The 22,849-nt window shown below is 36.8% G+C and overlaps 1 pseudogene; it reads left to right on the forward strand.

Moving 5' to 3' along the window:
• The window catches only part of LOC125268874, a 118,073-nt pseudogene that overhangs the window by 37,059 nt on the left and 58,165 nt on the right, over positions 1-22,849 (forward strand).

The following is a 22,849-nucleotide window of genomic DNA, read 5'->3' on the forward strand; positions in this document are numbered from 1 at the left end:
ATAGTTCTTAGAAAATGAACTGTAACTTAGTGAATACTAATGACAAAAAAATTACACTTATGTCTAAAAAACGTTAAGATGTCAGGTTTTAAAACATGTAAGTCAAATCGAAAACAAACCTTCTGTGTTTATGTAATCTGTATGAAAAGAGAGCCATGTCAGAAGTCTGTGATTCAGCTCATTATCCGCTAATGCGGCCACGCCCACGGAGCCAGCGCTATTCAGACGCAAATTCAGTCAATACATGCATTCATCGTCTCAATCGTGTATTTATTGTCTTGAAAAGTGTTTTGAATAGCCATATTTAGCGATCTCTTGCCTCTGTTAGTTCCTTGATTGTCACATGATATTCCTCTTCTTTTACTGAGGCATTTGTGGACAAAAGGGGCAGAGCGCCCTCCGGCTGCAAGTATGAATGATGAAAACACAGTATCCAGCACTCATAGTAATGACAATAAATATAGAATAATAAATATTATCTCTGTATAGAAAATTGATATAAACATATGAGAATCCATCAATATTTCTCCAAATGTGTATGCTTTTAAGCATATTAAGAAATTATGGTCAATATAAGATTTTAAGAGTCAAAATGTGAAGCTTGAGTCTTAGATCTTTTTAATGATGTATAGTTTGTCAACTGCACATCAACATTTAGGCTCTATAATATAACAAATATAGTAGCCTATATGAAATGCCCTAGAGGTAGGAATGTTCAGACGCTTTGCATCACAGAAATACATTATATTTGAAAGTATATTAAAATAGAAAACCATTATTTGGTTAGAGACTTGAGACTTCTTTTAAAAACATTATAATGGCATTATAATGTGTTCAATCTTTTGACTGGTAGTGTAATTTAACATAGGCCTATACAAAATTTTCTTCATATCATGTGCAATAATACGTGCATGCATGAGATCACAAAAATCATGTTTTTTTTGTCCTGAGTGGACTTTAATCCTGTTATTAGCATGATCACAGAGGGTTTTTTCACAGCCTACCTGACTGAAAGGCCTCATTAATATGCAAGTCATTTCAGGTCATTATTATTCAATTCTTTTGTCTTCTCAGGTGAGAATCACCCATTATACATGAGGATTCCCGCCTCCTCGCATACTGTGTTTCTTGACCAAAAGTGTCTTAGAAAATTTAAATCTCTCTATTGTTTTATATGAAGGAGTAGGAAGGATAATTTTTACTTCATTCTGAAGCAAAAACTCTAGTCTACAACCTCCAATACCTAGAAGTCTTATGAACACAGATTTAATATACTTTTTTTGGCCTTATTTCAGTGACTTAAGTTTTTTGTTTTTTCAATAACCACGCATAAACGTTATTCCTTCAAAAACACAAACATGTACATACATGTTCCTCACATATTATGGTAGCCTAGTTTGTGCTGAATACAGTGTAATGACACTTTTTCCATTAATATGTTTATGAACAACTGAAAAAAGCACAAATGTCAGGGAATGTCAAAACTTCTCCAGGGCCCCAAAAATCCTCAGACCCCTGAGGGTTAAGCAAGAGGAGTACAGCGTACGCCAGCACGTATTAAGGAAGGCCTGGAAGGCCTATAACCTCAACAGACACGTGGCATCAGCTCGTGGCAGTGTTTAGGTCCCAAGCCTGGTAAACAGCCCGCAAAAGAGGGGGTTGAATCTACCACTTGGGCCCCTGGCCAACGAAAGTGTATAGAAATAGTTCTCAGAGAGAAATACACCTAAACAAACACTAGTGTATCCAAAAAGGGCGGCCCGCAGGCTTAGCATCCTTCAGGACACACGGCGTAAGTCTCGTGGCCGTTTCCAGGAGCACAAAGATCCAACCTAAGCGCTAGGTGGCTCTTAGCTCAACTAGAATCATAGACTCAGAGGCAACAATAGGTTAAACCAAACCTCAGTAAGGTTTCACTACTGACATCTCATCCAGAGCCGCACAGAAAAACACAATCTGTGCCAACGTGCAAACTAAAAAGGAGGCCTGAAGTGGCCTGCCGATCCAGTGACACGTGGCTTCAGCTCGTGAATTCCCAGGGAACCAAGCTTACAGGGAACCAGCTCTAACCCACTAACTATGGGAAGCCAACTGCTACCTGTGCTAGGCTACACTTTCCAAACAGGCAAAGTACCCTAAGTTCTTGTGACTAAGGGGAACCAATACAACCAACATGGTCTAAGGGAGGCTAATTAAGCCTACCACCTCAAACAAACATGCTGCAGGGCCTGAAGCAGTGTAATAATAAAACAGTATGTGAGCAAACTGATATCCATTAAACAGCCAATATGAAATTATTGCAAACTAGAAGGAGGCTGAACAATCCAGCCTACAATCACCGTTATATGCAATATAGCTGATAAACAGATAACTGAAAGGGAGCTGACAGATACGAACTTTTCTCAAAAAGTGATCTAGCTACCCTGAGTATGCAATCCGACAGGCGATGCACTCGGTAACACGGGAAAAGGGTTCACCGAACACTTAAATAGTGGCCGCTTTTCTTTCAAAAAGGGCCTGCTATATATAAGCGGGTGCCAACCTGTGGCAGCATGTTAAGCTCACATACAAACTAAACATTCCAACAGGCAATGTACCCTAAACATGTGACTAAAGGGAACCAAACAAAGCCAACATGGTCTAAGGGAGGCTATAAGGCCTACTAACTCAAACAAACACATGGCAGGGCCTGTGGTAGTGTACATATGTGAGCAAACCATGATCAGTTAATCAGCATGACAACTGCTAACTAGAAGGAGGCTAAATATCATAAAGCCTACAATCCGAGTTATATGCAATATAACCGCTAACAAGATCACCAGGGAGCTAAAAAATAGATACCAACTTTCCTCAAAAAGTGGTTCTAACTACCCTGAGTATGCAATCCAACAGGTGATGCACTCAGTGACACAAATACACCTCTTAACTGGGGAATATGTAGTCACCATCCTCTCAAATAGAGGCCGCTTTACAGCAAAAAGGGCCTACTATTGAGAGAACAGGTGCTAACCTGTGGCAGCATAAGTAAGCTCACATATATATATGTAGGGCAAAAATCTAGAACCCAAAGTAACATATAACTTTGAAATACATGCTATTTAAAAGGAAAAACATTCCCATACAGATCCTCAAATCTGTTCTAAGCCTAGAAGACGAAAGGCTAAAAACTAGCATCGTCCAATCAAACTTGATAAATACAAATATCAAGTGGCTCAGAGGAATTCATTTCCCTTAGCATGAAAGTTCTAGGAAGTGGGGCCTAGCAAACCTGCATAACTTATCTACGCAAAGATAAGGGCCTACCACCTGAGAGACAGCATCAGGGAGTCAAAACAGTCTACGACCTAGCTGTTAATCTCACAATTGCGCCTACACAAGCAAGGGGTTAATGGCATACGGCCTAACAACTCCCTCGGGAGGAGGCCAGAACTAGGAACTATACAACCTAATCAGGGATAGTAAACATAAGGTTATGTAAATAACAAACCAAACCTAGCTCTAGCCTAGCCGCTAAGCTACAGGCCTTCTTACAAGGCCACAAGCCTAGTGAAGCCCGGGCTTCACCTCCAAATCTCATGGATAAGAGAAAGAAAGTGAAGCTCACAAGCAAACAATGTCAGGCGGCCGATTAAGGCCGACCTAAGCATCTATAGATTAGCTGAAGTGACAAGTACTATCAACTTCAGTATGCCAAAACCCCCCTAATTTTCCTGACTACATGCTCAGAAAAATATACAGGAAATAAGGTCTTATTTTAAATGAATAAAATATAGACCCTCCTGCAGCTCAAAAACCAAAAACTCCTAATGCTCCTTTTTACATAAAACGATGGAATCTAAGGTTCTTTAAGCTAAAAGATCCTCTTACTATCAAACAGAAACAGCGGGCTGATAGAAACAATGACTATGGGCCCAGCCATCAGTCTGACCATAAGAAGCATCTGAGCATGACATATGCTTATATATACATATACACACAGGAGGTGGAAGAAGAAGAGGAGAGGGTAGCTATAAAGCGCCCTATCTAGCTGGGAGATTGATCACACACGCAACAGTGTTTACAATCGATCACCCGTCTCACTCGCTCTTCCTCCCCCTCCCGTCTGTCTGGGTTCAGATACAAATCTGAATGGCTAGGGGTTTTTCCATTCCTCACCGATCTCAAAAGCGGAGATCAGAACGGAATGGAAAGTATGGAAGCTGCCGTATTAATGGACAGAAAGGAACCGCTCGCCGAACCATCCGCACGCGGCCCCTTTCTTAACGCGCCCTCCCGGCAGCCGCAGCCCGACGAGAAGCGCGTCCCAAACACACAGCAGCTCGCATACACCCGCCAAAGGAGCGCTCGCCGCCGGACGCGATGACGTCAAACACGAACGTCATCGTCATCCGGGTGCTCTCGCCAGCCCCAGGGAAGTTGAGAGAATAAAACTTTCTCAAACTTCCCAACGAGCTCATCCGCAAGCCCTTTGATTGCAGCCACCGTTAAGCCTCAGCACAAATGGGCCAGAACCACCAGGCAGAGATGCAGACAGCTCTTCCCTCGGGAAGAGTACCAACGAGAACAGAGTAAACAACAGACAGACACACAGCAGTGCCCTCAAGCACTGTGTATGCGTGTTCCTCTCCAGACAGAAAACGCTCAGAAAAATATGCATATCAAGTGTCAAACCTTGGGACACGGATAAACACACTGTCATGAACGTTTGTAAGGTATATATAGAAAACCCTACCGGAGTCTTATGGTATAGATGCAATCAGACAGAACAGGACCGAAAGACGAAAAAGATAGTGACTGTCTCTCCAGGCGCTCCCTTTATACATCCGGGTCGCGCCGTATGACGTCATAGGCTGTCGCCAGCCAATAGCAATTGGAGTTGTTGGATAGTGCTTTCGACACCTGGGTCACGTGACGGTTCCCCAATGCGTTCTGTTCAACGCAGAGTGGAGTTCCCTTCGAAAGGGAACTGCAGTTATTAAATTTAAATTCATAATTATTAAAGATGACACTTAATCAGTTATTTTATGGATATCAAATAGGACAATGAACAACAAGATTTGGTTTAAAACGTTTCTATTCAAGCTCATTTCAGATTTTGATATCACATGTCAGTTCAGTACAACATATCCCAAAAAAGGAAAAAGAGAGAGAGAGAGAGAGAGAGAGAGAGAGAAACTTAAATCACAAAAAATTTCAGCCCCAGGAACATTTACCATTTACAACAATAATAAATGAGTGACACTTAAATAAATCAGCAAACAATTAGATTCAATATTGCCACAATTCCACAATTCTTAAAAAAAAAAAAATATATATATATATATATATATATGTATGTGTGTGTGTGTATATATATATATATATATATATATATATATATATATATATATATATATATACATGTAATTATTATTTTTTTAAATCCATTCATCCAATTAGTTCATACACCTATACAAAAATACTATTTTAACAAAATTTATTTTAACAAAATTTATTTAAAAAAAAAGAGGGGTGTGACGAGATCTCACGAGATTAAATTTTGACAAGATACCCTGCATTTTGCATTTTGTAGTTGTAACCATCTCTCAGATCTGTATCATGCTTCAAGAAAAATTTGGTCTTATTTGCACTTGAATATTAAGAGAGTGCTTTGATTATGGTTGCACTTATTGTTTGCACTTAATAAGACTAAAAGAAAACTGTTATTAATTTTTATGATAACACTTTAGTTAACATTTGTCAGCTGTAGTTACAAGAACCAAGGAAGAACAATACTTCTACATCATTTATTAATCTTAATGTTAATTTCAACATTTACTAATACATTATTAAAATCAAAAGTTGTATTTGTTAACACTAGTTAATGCACTGTGAACTATCATGAACTAACAATGAATCATGAACTAACTAACTATATATATATATATATATATATATATATATATATAATGTGTGTATATATGTTTAAACAGACCTTATTGTAAAGTGTTACCACATTTATTAATAGTGTTTTTATTTCTGTGATCAATTTGTGGAAAGTAGTTCAGTTACAGTAGGAGATCAAAAATTCATGTACAGTTCTCAGGTCTGAAGAGACTCATATGAAATCATACAGGAGAGAAGCCAGTCAGTTGAGTTTGTGACAAAACCTTTTACAGTGCTCGAGTATTGTCGTCTTTTTCTGCATATGTATATTCATACTCAAAGTAGAGCTGAAATGACATTCATTACAAGATGATTAGTTAAAACATTTCAAATACACTGCAGATTATTTTTCTAGCCATGTATTTCATCTTGGAGGATTTCTTAAAAATAGTGTAAAAATCTTGTCTCATTCTCGTGAACTCAATCTTGTCTCGTCTCGTGAGCTACCTGTCTCGTCACACCCCTAACAAGCAATATTAAAATTTAAAGAACAAACATTCATTTGCTTACCGTGTCACTCATTGAACTACTGGGCCCAGAAAAATAATTCAAAATATCAAACAATATTCTGCATGCAGCAGTGAAAACACAATATTTATAAAATAAATCTGCAACTCGAGTGCCTAAATAAATAAACAATTCCCTGCACCAAAATCCTCCTCAAACAAACTCTACATATAATGCACTGAATTAACTATTAAACCCCAAGATTACCTCACTCTACCGAATTGGAAAAAGTTCCCTCACAATACGCTCCATATACACGTGAACCGCTCTCTCAAACACAACTTTCTGATGCTTTACGAAATTCATGTTCCTCAAAATAAGAATTGCAAGCATCAAAAGTACAGAAAAACCCAGCTTTAAATGTAGCATTTTCAGTGCCGAGCGGGACTACAACATCCTTCCAACAGCACTCTCAACAAGTGTCTCTAAGAGAGAGAGAGTGACAAACACAATCACACTTCCGTAAAGGAGGGTATCACACACAGTTTCTGCGTGTATACCTATAGAATAGTATAGAATCCTTCATATTGCCGAAAAGTCTTTAGTTTTATCATATTTATAAAAGATAGATACGCTCTATCGAGTCTTTCCGAAAACAGCCGAGTGCCTGGAGGCGTGTCTTGTGAGCGGAGCTATAGAGTGATGAGTACGCGCAACTTTTGTGTAGTGATCGTCTGCAAGCTATCAATGGTCAGCTAAACAAATGTATTTAAACACACACAATACACCATCGCATTATCCCTGGATAACTTTTGAATCACTATAATGAATATAGCGTGTAGTGAATGATGAATAATGAATTTATGAATTCACTACATTCATGTTGTTTACATTAAATGCACTTAGGCGCCCATTGCCAACAAAACAGACATTTGAAACAGTTTTACTCACCACCTGCGGTTCCGACTCATTTTCAAACAATTTGTATATCCAGCATAGAACTGGGCCTTTTTTATGAAACCATAAGCAACATAACACCGACAAGTAATAAGCTTATGTCCACTATTGAGAGTATTGTAGATAAATACATTAAAAAGCTAAAGAAATCCCAGAGAAAATTTCAGTTACCATGGATGAATGATAATATTCGAAAGGAGAGACCTTGCCTTGAAAACTTTTATTAAGACCCGAAGGGACACTGATTTGAAACTATTTAAAGGTTTGCGTAACCAAGTTGTCAAAGAACTTAGAATGTCTAAATCAAATTATTATATCCAAGCTCTAACAGAGGCTAAAGGGAACGGCAAATTAATGTGGAAACAATTAAACAGCCTATTAAATCCAAAGGGTAACACCACCCAAACAAAATATGAACTTAAAATGGGTGAACACACCATCACTGATAATGCACAAGTTGCTAATGAATTCAATAACTTTTTCATACAATCTGTTAACAACCTAGCATCAAACTTTTCATGTTGTAACGATATAGGCCTAACAACAGTAGACCTGCTTGAAGGTCAAGATAACTCATTCCAGCTTAGGGAGGTTGGTCAGACAGCTGTTCTGAAAGCTATACAGGACCTAAACACCACCTTCTCAAAAGATATTTTTAATTTAGGTACAGCTTTTCTTAAAAAACATAGCAGCATTCTGTTCCAGCCTCTCACCAGTCTTGTTAATATCTCCATTAAATCTGGGCAATTCCCAGATGGGTGGAAAAATGCTCTAGTAATACCGATTTTTAAATCAGGAGATGACAAAATGTCTTGTAATTATAGACCTATCAGTCTTCTCCCAGCTTTTTCTAACGTTTTAGAGAAGATTGTTTTAGAACAACTCATGCATTATCTTGAGACAAACCAGTATCTGAGTCCTCTGCAATTTGGATTCAGGCACAACCATTCCACAGAATCCGCAATCTGTCTATTAAGTGAAAATATCAAACAATCACTTGACCAGGGAAATGTAGCTGGTGCTGTGTTTCTAGATTTAAAAAAAGCATTCGATACAGTAAATCATAATATATTAATTTCTAAATTAGCTAAGTTCAATTTATCCAAAAAAACATTGTCCTGGTTTGAATCATATTTAAAGGGCCATTGTTAGGTTTTTGCTCCTAATTCGTGCCTCATCCCAGACCTCTTATTTGGCAATTGAATGAGCAATCACTCAGCGCTGAGGGAGAATATAGTCTCATTTTATTGATAAGAAAAGAGAGAATATATAGAAAGAGTACAAGGGGTGTATTATAGTTTCAGCCAATGAGAAAGAGAATACATCATATAGATCATGTTATAGAAATGTGATACATATAGAAAAACAAGTCTAAATATGGTCATCTATTGGTCAGGTACCCATGAGGTCCCTTAGCATCCCAAGGACCTTCTCCTAAGCAGGGACCATTCCCTGTTTCACATTTACTCCTAGTAGAGCCTTATATGGAAATGGTTCTGGTACATAGAAAACCCTATGTTAAGACATAGTATACAACTTTGACAGAGGAAAAAAAAAAGGAGCCTCAGTCCACATACTTTCAATGCTGAGACCAACATAAAATCTATCAGCCGTGAACAGTGTGTTGTGATTAATAGTGTGAGATCCACTTTTCTTAAAATTAAAACAGGTATTCCTCAGGGCACGGTCTTGGGACCCATACTCTTCAGTCTATACATTAATGACTTACCGGATGTAATATGTCCAGATATAGGTCTACTGATGTATGCAGATGACACAGTGGTGTATGCACCTGCTGATACATGTATCTCTGTGGCTGACAAACTTAATACTAATTTAGAAAGAATATCATCTTGGTTGGCTTCATCTTGTTTAACTTTAAATACTAAAAAAACAAACTCTGTTTGCTTTTCTATTCAAAAACTACCTCCAACACAACTTTTGAACATAAAAATTAATGGGGAACTTATTGAACAAGTATCTGAAGTGAAGTATCTTGGAATAAATATAGATTATCAGTTGAATTTTAAAAGTCATATTAAGAAAATCTGTAAAACTATTAGGGCCAATTTAAGTTGTTTTATGATGATAAGAAACTGTCTGACTCTTGACTGTGCTTTTATTTTTTTAAATTCTATGATTCTTTCACATATATCTTATGGCCTAACCACATGGTCCCAAGCTCATCAATCATCAGTCAAAATCATAGAGTGTCTTTATAATCGAGCCTTGAAAGTTCTGGACAAGAAGAGAATAAGGTACCATCACTGCCAAATTCAAAGTAAATAATATAGCTGCAAGCAGCATTGCGGGGCCAAGCACCGAAGGCACCGCAAACAGAGCAACACAGCAAGCAGAACAGCACTGTAAGCAGAACAGCACAGCAAACAGAGCAGCACACCAAGCAGAGTAGAACATCAAACGGAGCAGCACTGCAAACAGAACAGCACAGCATGCTGAGCAACACTGCAGGCAGAACAGCACAGCAAAAAGAGCAGCTTTTAAAGCAGAGCAACATGGCAAGCATTTCAAGCACTCAAATGTCTGAGCTGTAGTGCAGTGCGGAGCAAGAAGAGCAAAAACAGCAAAAATTGAATGTACATGAAAAACAGCTGGTTCAGAAGTAGAAGTGAGAATGAGCTCAAAATGACCAGAAGCTTTTTGGGATGATAGAGGAATTGAAATGACAACATTACAAACAATTTTATAAAGTCACCCCACATGGGATTCAAACCCACAATCTCTGGATCATGTGTCTGTCACTCAACTCTTTGCGCCACTGAGCAGACAGTGTCACACAGCTGTCAGAGTTCAGTAGTTCATGAGAATGAACTCACAATGAAGAGCAACACAGCATACATTTCATGCACTCAAATATCTGAGTTGTAGTGCAATGCAGAGCAAGAAGAGCAAAAAGAGCAGAAATTGAATGTACATGAAAAACAGCTGGTTCAGAACTATAGGTAAGAATGAACTCAAAATGATCAGAAGCTAAGATGAAAATGAACATAGAATTAATAAAAATAGATTAATTTCTAATTAAAAGAAGAAAGACTAGTACAATACTTGTTTGGATTATAAAGGAATTGAAATGACAACATTACAAACAATTTTATAAAGTTGACCCACACGGGACTCGAACCCACAGTCTCTACGTTATGTGTCTGTCACTCAACTCTTTGCACCACTGGGCAGGCAGTGTCACACAGCTGTCGAAGTTTAGTAGTTCATGAGAATGAACTCACAATCAAGAATTTTTATAAAAATGCACCATATGTTATATTTATAAATTTTAGTTTAGATCATTCACAGAAACATTCCATATCAGGAACAGAAGCAATTTGTACAAAATAAGCATTTAGCATGCTAAGCTAATTAGCATAAGACAACAAACACAAGCAAGGTCATATTCAGAGACGAATATCTCGGGAATGGTAGCGAATATCAAAAATCCGTTCAGTCATTTCTATGCGGCTCGGTCCAAAGATCATCTGAGCTGATTTTGGACAAAATTGGACAAAATTTGTGGGAGGAGTAGCAAAAAAACTGTTTTTCATTTATTTCAATATGGCGGACAGGGACATTTAAGGAAAATGACAAATCACACATCGTTGGAATTGGCGTTAGCCAGGGAATAAAATGACATAAAGCATACACATTTTGGAAAATGTTTTCAAAAGTTATAAGCGTTTTTGCAAAAAACATTATATCTGTGGAACAGTAGGTGGCGCTGTGTTGAATCTTCTCAGGTACCTTCAGGACCTTCTAAAGGTCATACGTACCAATTTTTGTGAAGATATGTCAAATTGTTTAAAAGATATTGCAATTTATGACAAAATTCAAAATGGCGGACATGCGTATCATCTAATGTTGACAAAATCTATATCCTCGGATTCGGCATGGCCCCAGGAATCCATAGACACCAAGATCTTGATTTTCTGACAAACTGTTCAAAAGTTATTGGCCAAAATAGCCATTTTTCAGATCTCATGAACTGTAGGTGGCGCTGTTCCCAAATTTGGCATGGAACCTCAGATCATGGTACTGATCAAGTGTACCAATTTTTGTTTCGATTGCTCAAATTTTGGCCGAGATGCAGCCTCTATAGCAATTTCAGGTCGACCTCGTGAACTTCATGACAACATAACTTTTGAACAAATATGAATACAAAAAATCTGTTCAGTCATTTCTGTGCAGCTCAGATCAAAGATCATCTGATCAAAGTTTGGACAAAATTGGACAAAATTTGGAGGAGGAGTAGCGAAAAAACGGATTACTGTACTTTTCAAAATGGCTGCTACTGTAATGGGCGGAGACTTAATATAATATGTTGAATAGCATCAGCATGAAGAGCCAAATCAGATGTACTAAATTACATTTTTCTAGAGCAAATGGTTCAAATGTTATAACCTTTAGAATGTTGAATTTTTGAACTGGTGGTGGCGCTATAGAGTTGGTCCTAGAGACTCCAAAATTGGTCAGATTTCTAGACATGACCATCACTACAAGTGTGCCAAATTTCATCATTTTCTCATGTTCCGTTGATAGGGCTGCCATAGACTCCCATTGGGGAGGAATAATAATAATAATAATAATAATAATAAAACTAACAGATACAATAGGGGCTATAGCACCTTCGGTGCTTAGCCCCTAATAATAAAACTAACAGATACAATAGGGGCTATAGCACCTTCGGTGCTTAGCCCCTAATAAAACTAACAATTACAATAGGGGCTACAGCACCTTCGGTGCTCGGCCCCTAATAAGATTCTAAGTTTTGTTAATTTTATTTCTCTGCATCTGATTAAACTGGTCTTCAAATGCTTAAATGATGCTGCTCCACTACCGCTTTGCAAAATAATAACAAGACAGCAAAATACTAGATCCACCAGATCTGCTTCTAAAGTCAATTGTAACATCCCTTTTCGTAGAACATCATTTGCCCAGGTTGCTGTTTCAGTGAAAGGGGCAAAATTATGGAATGCTCTGCCAGATCATCTGAAATGTATCCCGACATTAGCCACCTTCAAAAAAAAAATCAAATTGTGGTTAATTCAGGAACAATGTTGTTCTCATATTTAGTCCTTTGACTTTGCCCTTTCTGTATATTTTAAATCCTTTTTTATTATTTTCTATTGTATTACATTTTTATTCTTATTCCTTCCTGGTCTTTTATTAATGTTGATGTTAATATTAAACTGTATAGACCTCTTTAGAGCAGACGTCACAATTACGTCACTTGCAGCTGCGCGCGCATAGTGGTTGCAGAAAAATAGCGGTAGCAATTGGAGGAAAATGTGCAAAATCCACAGAATAAGAGAAAAACGTTTTGTTGTGCCTCTGGATGTTGGAATCGGAATGCAAAAAACAGACTGCACTGATGACACCTGCAAGGATTAGTCTACTATTAAAGCAGGAATTTGATGTAAACAGTAAGTCTACATATTATTACAATATTCACATATGCAGTTCAGAGGACATACATACATAGCAGTTACAGCATGGAGTAATATTTAAACCTATAACATTTTACATAGATAACTTTTAAACATAGTCTATAAAATTTTTATTTCACAATTCTGACTTTTTTTCTTGCATTTGCGTGTTTATGACTCCCAGTTCGGCCATTATAACTCGCAATTGTGAGTTTATTTCACAATTCTGAGGGGAAAAAAGTCAGAATTGCGGGATAAATTGCAATTCAGAAAACGAGTATAACGAGTTACAGGATAACGAGCATATCTCACAATTCTGTTTTTCTTTGTAAGAAATGTGAGATATAAACTCAGGTTTGCGAGAAATAAAAGTCAGAATTGTGAGATATAAACTCGAAATTAACTTTTTTTTATTCTTTTATTTCGTGGCTTCCATAGACTGCTACTGCTCAACTGTCATTTTCTGCAACCAGGTAGGCTCCGCCCATAAAAAACGTCATCGCTGTTTGCAAAAACCAAATTGGTCTATTGTGTTTTTTGTTTTTTTTTCCAAAAAAGCCCTACTAGGGACAAGTGTTGTAAATTAGCTTTAAGCTAAAAACATTATGATACAGGCATCAGATAACTGTCAAAGTTTATCTATGTTATTTGTATCTGTCCCTATCTAAATTAAAAAAAAAAAAAAAGCAGCCATGGAAAAACACAAGATATTCTCCATTCATTGTAACCAATAAAAAAGTGATTGCATCAGTTTGCAACTATCGAGAGCGCATCAATGTAATGCGTGAGCACAAATCTCTCAGCTCCACTGAACACTGGGTTCTTTCGGAAGCAAGGTTATTTTGCCCTCACAACCAAAAATACACTTCTTTGGTGACATTGTTGATTTCATGGTCTAAAAACAGTGACAAATCTTTCTCGAGCAAGTCTTGTGCAGGGCTGCCGATGACTTCTGTAAACATTAATGAAGCACGTTGATGGGCGTGCTCTTGCTCTCTTGCTCTGGTCGACGTGCAGGCATGCTCTCTTCCGGGAGAAGTGCCCGTACAAGGAACTCTGACCTTTCTGATGTCACACAGGCACATACTTGAAAAAAACATCCCGAAATTTAAGAGGATTTGGAAGAGTATTTTTAGCACAGAAATACTTTGTCATACGTCCAACTCGTGTTTTGAAACTTTGGCCATGTTTAGCATGAGAATCTAACTCTTTAACAGTGTCAGAATGCATGAAATAGCATTAAACCCCCACCTTTAACTTCAGCAGTGCCCCCCCAAGTACTAAATAGGAAAGAACTGACAACTGTCCCAAAGATGGAGACCTCCAAACTAGTGCTGACCTTAAAATCACTGTTGAACAGATTTGCCCTTTCTGTGGTTCACCAGGAATCGCGTTGTTCCTCTGCACGACTGTTGACAGCATCTGGAGTCCAAAAGGTCCTGATCTCAGCAACTGTACTTCGCACTGGGTGACCCAGGTGGCACAGAAGGTGAGTCTAAAATAGCTGACTCAAACTTATTTGTATACCACTTTTTACATCACACATTATTTCATAATATCTCCATGCTTTATAGTTGCATTTAGTATATTGATAATATGGTTTATATTTTGCGATGATACAAGCAATAAAGTAGTTAAGATTGCTATATTTTATTTATCACCTTAAGGCAGTATATTGTATGTACTTTAATGTTGGTTTGATAACGTAGGACATCCAACTTTATATAATATAGAGCTGTGATAATATAGTTATGCATTATGCAACAATATAAACAATCAAGCAGTTGAGATTTGCCATATATATAATAGAGAAATGTAACATTTCTAAAATCAAATACATACTTTTTTCATACAGTATTTCCTCAAATTTGCAAAAGCATGAATTGTTTATTATCCATTGACAAGGCTGTCAGAGGTGAACTAACACTTCTGTTTTTTGGGCAAACAACAGGTTAAAGGTGCCCTAGAATTGAAAATTGCATTTACCTCGGCATAGTTAAATAACAAGAGTTCAGTACATGGAAATGACATACAGTGAGTCTCAAACACCATTGTTTCCTCCTTCTTATATAAATCTCATTTGTTTAAAAGACCTCCGAAGAACAGGCGACTCTCAACATAACACCAACTGTTACGTAACAGTCGGGATCATTAATATGTACGCCCCCAATATTTGCATATGCCAGCCAATGTTCAAGGCGTTAGACAAGGCAGGCAGTATTAATGTCTGGATCTGTGCACAGCTGAATCATCAGACTAGGTAAGCAAGCAAGGACAAAAGCAAAAAATGGCAGATGGAGCAATAATAACTGACATGATCCATGATATCATAATATTTTTAGTGATATTTGTAAATTGTCTTTCTAAATGTTTCATTAGCATGTTGCTAATGTACTGTTAAATGTGGTTAAAGTTACTATCGTTTATTACTATATTCACGGAGCCGTCGCTATTTTCATTTTTAAACACTTGCAGTCTGTATAATGCACAAACACATCTTCATTTTTTATAAATCTCTCCAACAGTGTATAATGTTAGCTTTAGCCATGGAGCACCATCAAACTCATTCAGAATCAAATGTAAACATCCAAATAAATACTATACTCACATGATCCGATGCATGCATGCAGCATGCATGACGAACATTTTGTAAATATCCATTTGAGGGTTATATTATCTGTGTGAACTTTGTTTATGCACTGTTTTATAGTCGCGAGCTCGGGGGCAGGGAGCACGAGGATTTAAAAGGGCCTCAGCCTGAATCGGCGCATATTTAATTATGCCTCAAAATAGGCAGTTAAAAAAATTAATTTAAAAAAATCTATGGGGTATTTTGAGCTGAAAATTCAGACACATTCTAGGGTACCTTTAATATAACCAATTGTACATTGAAATGTTTGTGGTGAGGATCAGGTGTTCTACAGCAGTACAATACAGGGAAAATATCAGTGGATAGAGGGGAAGATGAGATAAATTTACAAAATATAATATCTTATGGGTAGATGCCATTAACAAGCCCAAGTATTCACTGAGCTGATGTACCAGAAAATAAGTATTAGGACTGGGTTGAAAATAATGTTTTCTCGATTTTAATTCTCATTTTGATGAACTGATATTGACTCTTAAATCCTAAGAATGGATGTTTTTAGTCTGTGCTGTTTTCAGTTGATGTGGGAACATCTATCCTCTAACATATTAATGCAATGATAGTAATGCACTGACTGACAGGGTTACCTGTACAGTTTACAGCTTTAGGTCGAAAAGATTTTTTCCTTGAGAAAATTGATGTACTCTACCTGATATACAGTATATCTAAATGAATCAATATTGAATTGCAAGCTTGTCAAAATTGTCAAATCATGAAATTTGTGCCAATGCCTAGCCATAATTATTAATATGATAACTGTCCATTCAGTTACATGGCTTTTTTCTGAACTTCTTACAACTCCAGATCCGCAGTGGTGAAAATGCTGCAAGTCTGGCCAATGAGTTGGCGCGTCACACTCAGGGCCCTGTGTTTGCCGGGGACATTAGCTCATCTGTTCGGCTAATGGAGCAGCTTGTGGATATACTGGACACACAGCTGCAAGAGCTTAAACATGACGATAAAGATACAGCGGGACATAGCTTCAACAAGGTACAGTACACTTCATGTCTGGCAAGAGAGTTTGTGCTTTCTGGTTGTGTGTGTGTGTTTTTTTTTTTATGGGGTCACATGATTGAATCTTGGTTTGATAAAGTTTGAATAAATCCTAAAAGCCTCAACAGTTCTTGGTTTGACAGTCTCTGTGGGAGATGCTTTTAACATGACAAATTCAGTTGCCAGGAAAAGTATGTTTATGTGAGGGGATGCCAGTCCCTATTGTTAGCTGAAGTGTCATTTCTTATCTTGAGTCAAGCTTTTATGGCATTACTACCATGGCTTATATTGCCACAGAAATTCCCAAAGCTGATTTATCCATCATTGCACCTAGTCAACACAGAGAAGTTCCTTCTCTGTCATGAGGCTTGTGTCCCACCCAGACAATTTTTTGACACAAAAATGTGTTTACGATTGACATCCATCCATCCAGAAAGTAGAGCTCTATAAAGATTTATAGAGTATAAATATAAATAGAGCTCTATATAGATTTACAGAGTATAAATATAGAATATAGATTTTCTGAGACTCTGAAACCTTCACTCAGTTAAGACATCTCAGTATGAACATAAATATACAAACATGATATTTTCTGCAGAATTTGACAAGATCAGATTATCTGAACTGTATGTTATCCACATTCATTGAATAGCTCTGTACTCTGTATGTACTTAAAGGTGCTGTTTGTAATTTGTTTGACTGTACTAAAGCATAAAAATACCATATGTTTGCAGAGATTTTGGAAACATGTTCATGCAAACGAAGTTCAAATACTTATTTCTCTGAAAAACAATGCTACAGCTAGTTAGTCTATGTTGAAATGTGTATTCCGTGTCAAAATGTTTGTTTTTGTTATGGTTTGTGTGATTCTCGCACACTGCGAATTTACCCAATAGTATTTTGATACCCCGAAAACACAGTGTATTGAAGCCAGCAAACAAATTGGATCTGAGATTGCAGTTTCTACCTGATGTAAAAAGCCTCACTGTCCATCTAAAAAGCTTGATGATGTGGTACTTTGGCTGATCAACTTAGTGTAAGGCTTGTCACCTTCCATTGTCAGTAGCGCTTGTTCCTGTTACGTGGCCTCAATCTGGCAACCAGCGTAAGTGTGGAGTCCTAGTAGGAGGGAGCAGGAGAAACAACCCTCTCCAATATTTTGAATTTGGACTGCAGTACCCATTTCAACTGCTAGCTGTCAATATTACATTCTGAAACTTTCATTGAAGTGACATATGAAAGATCAGACTCTGAGCAAAACATTTTCCCCTTGGGTTCTCACATGTGGAAATGTTGGGCAGCAGAGAGAAACAGAGGTGACAGTTAATTCAGCATCATTGCATCATCCAGGCCTGCAAAAACATCTTGGCCCAAGATTGCCACAAAAAAAAACAAAAAAAGAAATACTACAACCACCAAAAAAAACTTAGTTCAAATTTGAATATATACTGTACACATTATATTCACTTTAATATATGAAGACTTCAATGCAAAAGCTGCTAAACGCCACCTCCGTCAGAAATGGGAGAATGATATTGAGCGAATGCTCTCCACACATCGTTATGCGTTCATTAAATACTTTTGCTTCAAATCCGCTAAATCCCAGAGTCAGCTCATTCAGAAATACCGGTTCGTTGGCAGAAACCGCTAAACACCACTTTCCTTTGTCAGCAAAAGCCTCTAAGTCCACAGAAGAATCCAATCAGAAGACGCAAATCGAATCATATAATTTTTTTAAATGAATGATGTTGTGCGTATGAGTCGACTTTCAATTGCCAAGCTGCAAGTTTTTATCATGTTTTGTCCATCGTTACAGTGGCAATGACAGGATTTCACGAGTAGCAAGTACACACAACAGTGTTCCTTTTGCTGCTTTAAAACTGACAGACGTTTTCATATGTCTTGTTCCAAAGAGAGGTGGACTTAGAGGTTTTTGCAAAAAAAAAAGTAGACATGGACTTAGCTGGTTTTGCAACAAAAGACAGTCAAGTTTGTTAAAGGGGACCTATTATGCCCCTTTTCACAAGATGTAATATAAGTCTCTGGTGTCCCCAGAATGTGTCTGTGAAGTTTCAGCTAAAAATACCCCAGAGATCATTTATGATAGCTTGTCAAATTTGCCCCTATTTGGGTGTGAGCAACATGCTATTTTTGTGTGTCCCTTTAAATGCAAATGAGCTTCTTTCCAAAAGAACGTGGAGCTTTAACAGTTTGCGCGTTGGTTGCTTAACAACAACAAAGCTGGAGAATCTCACGCACGACCGAAATGACGATTGTCGGTTGTTCAGCCTTGCATTGTTCAAACTGGAGTCAGACACTGATGGAGAGATTCAGGAAGAAGTTACAACTTTTAGAATTCAACTGGACGTTTCTGAATGGTTAGTGGATAAATTTATGTAGTTGCTGTGGAGTTGATTCAATTCATCGACTAGCATGTGCCGTCATGCTAATCTTTTGTGAAAAACCCATATGGGCGCCCACTATACATGGCGTACCTGTTTGCCAAACAGAGTCATACACCAGGCTAACGTTTATGATTGCTATCAAATGCTATGAATGGTCTAATATTTTTTTTCCAAAATATCGCTTGAACAGAAGTGCTACTTTTTTAGCAATCGAGCTTGCCAGGGTCAACTTGCAGGCCATCCAAGCTAACGAGTTCTCTTCTGTGCAGCCAACGAACAGAGCAGTTAATGTGCTTTTGTCTTGGCTTTATGAGGCGCTGTGGGTGGAAACATGCAGATTAAGGGGTGGTAATATTATAATAAGATATGTCACAAGAGGAGCGAAATCTGAGCGGCTTATTTTTTCACATGCTTGCAGAGAAAAGGCTTGGCCAAAACAAAGTTACTGGGTTGTCCTTTTGCATGTTTATCTGGTTTGGTAGATGCACCAGGGACGTAGCACTTAAACAAGTCAGATTTTCATGATATGTCCCTTTTTAAATACCAGTGAATTCACTAAAGTGACATTTTTGAAAATAAGGCATTTCAATAACTGACTAATAACACTTTTATTGCCATTAAAGTGAAATTACAGAACCTAAACATTGAAGCCTGATTAAAAACTGCTTATTTAAAAGAAAACATTTTAGACAGACTTAAAGGTTTTTGCATTTGAACTCTATATTAGAGCTGTCAAACGATTAATCGTGATCAATCGCATACAAAATAAAAGTTTGAGTTTGCCTAATATATGTGGGTGTACTGCGTTTAATTATGTATATATAAATACACATTCATGTATATATTTGAGAAATATTAAGTATATTTATTTATTTATATATTTTTATATAATTTATATTATATATATAAAAATATTTTGTACATAAATAACATAATTTTCTTAATTATATACATTAATTTGTGTGTATTTATATATACATATTAATTACACACAGTACTTCACACAAATATTATGCAAACTTAAACTTTTATTTTGTATGTGATTAATCGCGATTAATCGTTTGACAGCCCATATATATATATATATATATATATATATATATATATATATATATATATATATATATATATATATATATATATATATATAATAATATAATATAATATACACTACCGTTCAAAAGTTTGGGGTCAGTAAGATTTTTTAATGTTTTAAAAGAAGTATCTTCTGCTCACCAAGCCTGCATTTATTTGATTAAAAAATATTATTGAAATATTATTCCAATTTAAAACAGCTGTTTTCTATGTCAATATACAGTAAAGTGTAATTTTTTCCTGTGATCAAAGCTGAATTTTCAGCATCATTACTCCAGTCTTCAGTGTCACATGATCCCTTCAGAAATCAGTCTAATATGATGATTTGATGCTCAAGAAACATTCATTATTATTATCAAAATTATTTTTTTCTAAAATTCTTCGATGAATAGAAAGTTCAAAAGAAAGCATTTATTGAAAATAGAATATTTTCTAACATTATAATTGTCTTTACTGTAACTTTTGATCAGTTTAACTCATCCTTGATGAATAAAAGTATTGATTAATTTTACTTTCTATCCCCCAAAAATAAAATTAAAATTCTTACTGACCCCAAACTTTTGAATGGTAGTGTTTGTTACAAAAGATTTAGATTTCAGACAAATGCTGTTCTTTTGAACTTTCTATTCATCATAGCATCATGAAATAAAAATGTAAATAACTGTTTTCAACATTGATAATAATCCTAAATGTTTCTTGAGCATCAAATCATCATATTAGATTGATTTCTAAAGGATCATGTGACACTGAAGACTGCAGTAATGATACTGAAAATTCAGCTTTGATCACAGGAATAAATTACACTTTACTGTATATTGACATAGAAAACAGGCTGTTTTAAATTGGAATAATATTTCACAATATTACTGTTTTTGTTTGTATTTTTAATCAAATAAATGCAGACTTGGTGAGCAGAAGATACTTCTTTTAAAACATTAAAAAATCTTACTGACCCCAAACTTTTGAATAGTAGTGTATATATAATTTTTTTATTTTTTTTTTTTTCTGTCATCCTTTGGCTAGCATTACTTTATATGATCACACTATTAATTTCAAGTGCTATTAAACCATTCCAGCGTGATAATATGCAATAAAAGAATTCAAATCTGTACTGGCGCACTGTCTGTGAAGCGGGCTCTCTGTGAACAAACACCCGAAAATGCTTAAGGAATGTGCATGTAAATATGCTTCATATTTTTCAACTGGAAAAACAGTGGTCTTCATCTAAGAAAAAAATATATAAATATCACTGAAAACCAAGCTCATAGTTTAAGCAGTACCCATACATGAAATGGCTGGCTCTTATTTGTTCTGTTTCTGTTTCTCTTTTCCTCTCTCTCTTTCCCTCTCTCTCTCTCTCTCTCTCTGTATTGTTCCTAATCTCTCGTCTTTGTGTTTGGGGGGAAAAAGCGTCAAAAAAGAGAGAGGACTTGCAGGGCCTATACAAAGGTATATACGGACACACTCCCAGTATTCCTTTCACCTGCTCAGCTGCATGCAGCTTGTTTGTCTGTGTGTCTGGCTGGAAATCCATGTGTCTGTTGTCCTGCTGGCCCGTGTGAGTCTGTCTGATTACACGCAGCTCTCTTTTAAGGCAGTCTCGTCTTTTGTGTTGCTTTGTGTTGCTTTCCCTTCCTCCTCCTCACCGCTTTTCTTCCTTAACTTCACACTCTGTGCTTTTCTGTTCATACCTGAATGATTGGATTTCTTGCTGGTTTATACTCTTGTTCTTTGCCTGAGTAATTGACATCCCACAGTCATAATCGCTCTGGTCTGTCAGCTGATAGTGTGATCAAAGTGCAAATGTGGCCACTTCCTCACCCGCACCTGAGTGCTTCACACACCGCCGTTTCTTCCTTTTTATCTTTTATGCATATCTCTCCTGTAGTTTCGTCATCCTGAATTACTTGTTTCAGTCAGTTATTCAAAGCTGCACTGTAAAAGAATAATGGCATATCACACACAATACATATATAGATATTCACAACCCTTTTTTATTATTATTTTCTTTCTTTCCTGTGTTGATCTATTTCCTTTTGAAACAAGGTTGGACTGGGACATATTGGAAAAAGAAAACAAACAATAGGCTTTAGTTTATTGAATCCATTTACTCATTTGAGCTGATGTAGCCGACTGAGATATAGTCGGTTCACAGAATTGAACTGAATCAAATACTTACAGAGCTGCTGCGAACATCCACATTCCTATGATCAGATGCTATCTTAAAGGGCAACTATTTTGCCCATTTTTACAAGATGTAATTTAGGTCTCAGGTGTCCTCAGAATGTCTGTGTGAAGTTTCAGCTTAAAATACCTCACAGATCATTTATAAATCCATGTTGTAAATACCCATTATTCAGTCAAAAACAAGCTGTTTTCGTGCATGTGCCTTTAAATGCAAATGAGCTGCTGCGTGCCGTGATCACAGTTTCCACCTCAATCTGATTCTCTGCCAAATACTAACAAGACATCTGCTTGGTTTTGATTATCATCTGTATCGTGATCACTCTCACAGATAGCATAATTCTTTCATCATTAAAGTTTACTATTTCTACACGTTTTAAAGCTACATCAGTTTAAACTTCTAATGGATCGTTTTCTGAGCACACTTATCTGAAGCACGCACACACAGACAGCTGGCTGTCAGATGTCAAGTCTCCTGAGTAACTTCTTTCACATTTTTTGTTGTTTAAACTGTCAAATACACACAAGGCTGTGTCAAAAACACACACAGTTCACATAAACACAGCCAGTTATATCTGTGAACACAAACAGCAGGTAATGTAACAGAAATCATATGTGTATATTAGATCTGTGGCACATTCCTTTCAAAATTAAAACTAATCCACTGCGATTCAGCGGCTTAGATGTCAGGAGTAAAAGAAGAATGTTATATTCACTCTTACATCCAGCAACAAAACATTTCAATTACTTAACAGACATTG

Source organism: Megalobrama amblycephala, linkage group LG5 (genome assembly GCF_018812025.1).
Source record: "Megalobrama amblycephala isolate DHTTF-2021 linkage group LG5, ASM1881202v1, whole genome shotgun sequence".
In the NCBI taxonomy this organism is placed as follows: domain Eukaryota; kingdom Metazoa; phylum Chordata; class Actinopteri; order Cypriniformes; family Xenocyprididae; genus Megalobrama; species Megalobrama amblycephala.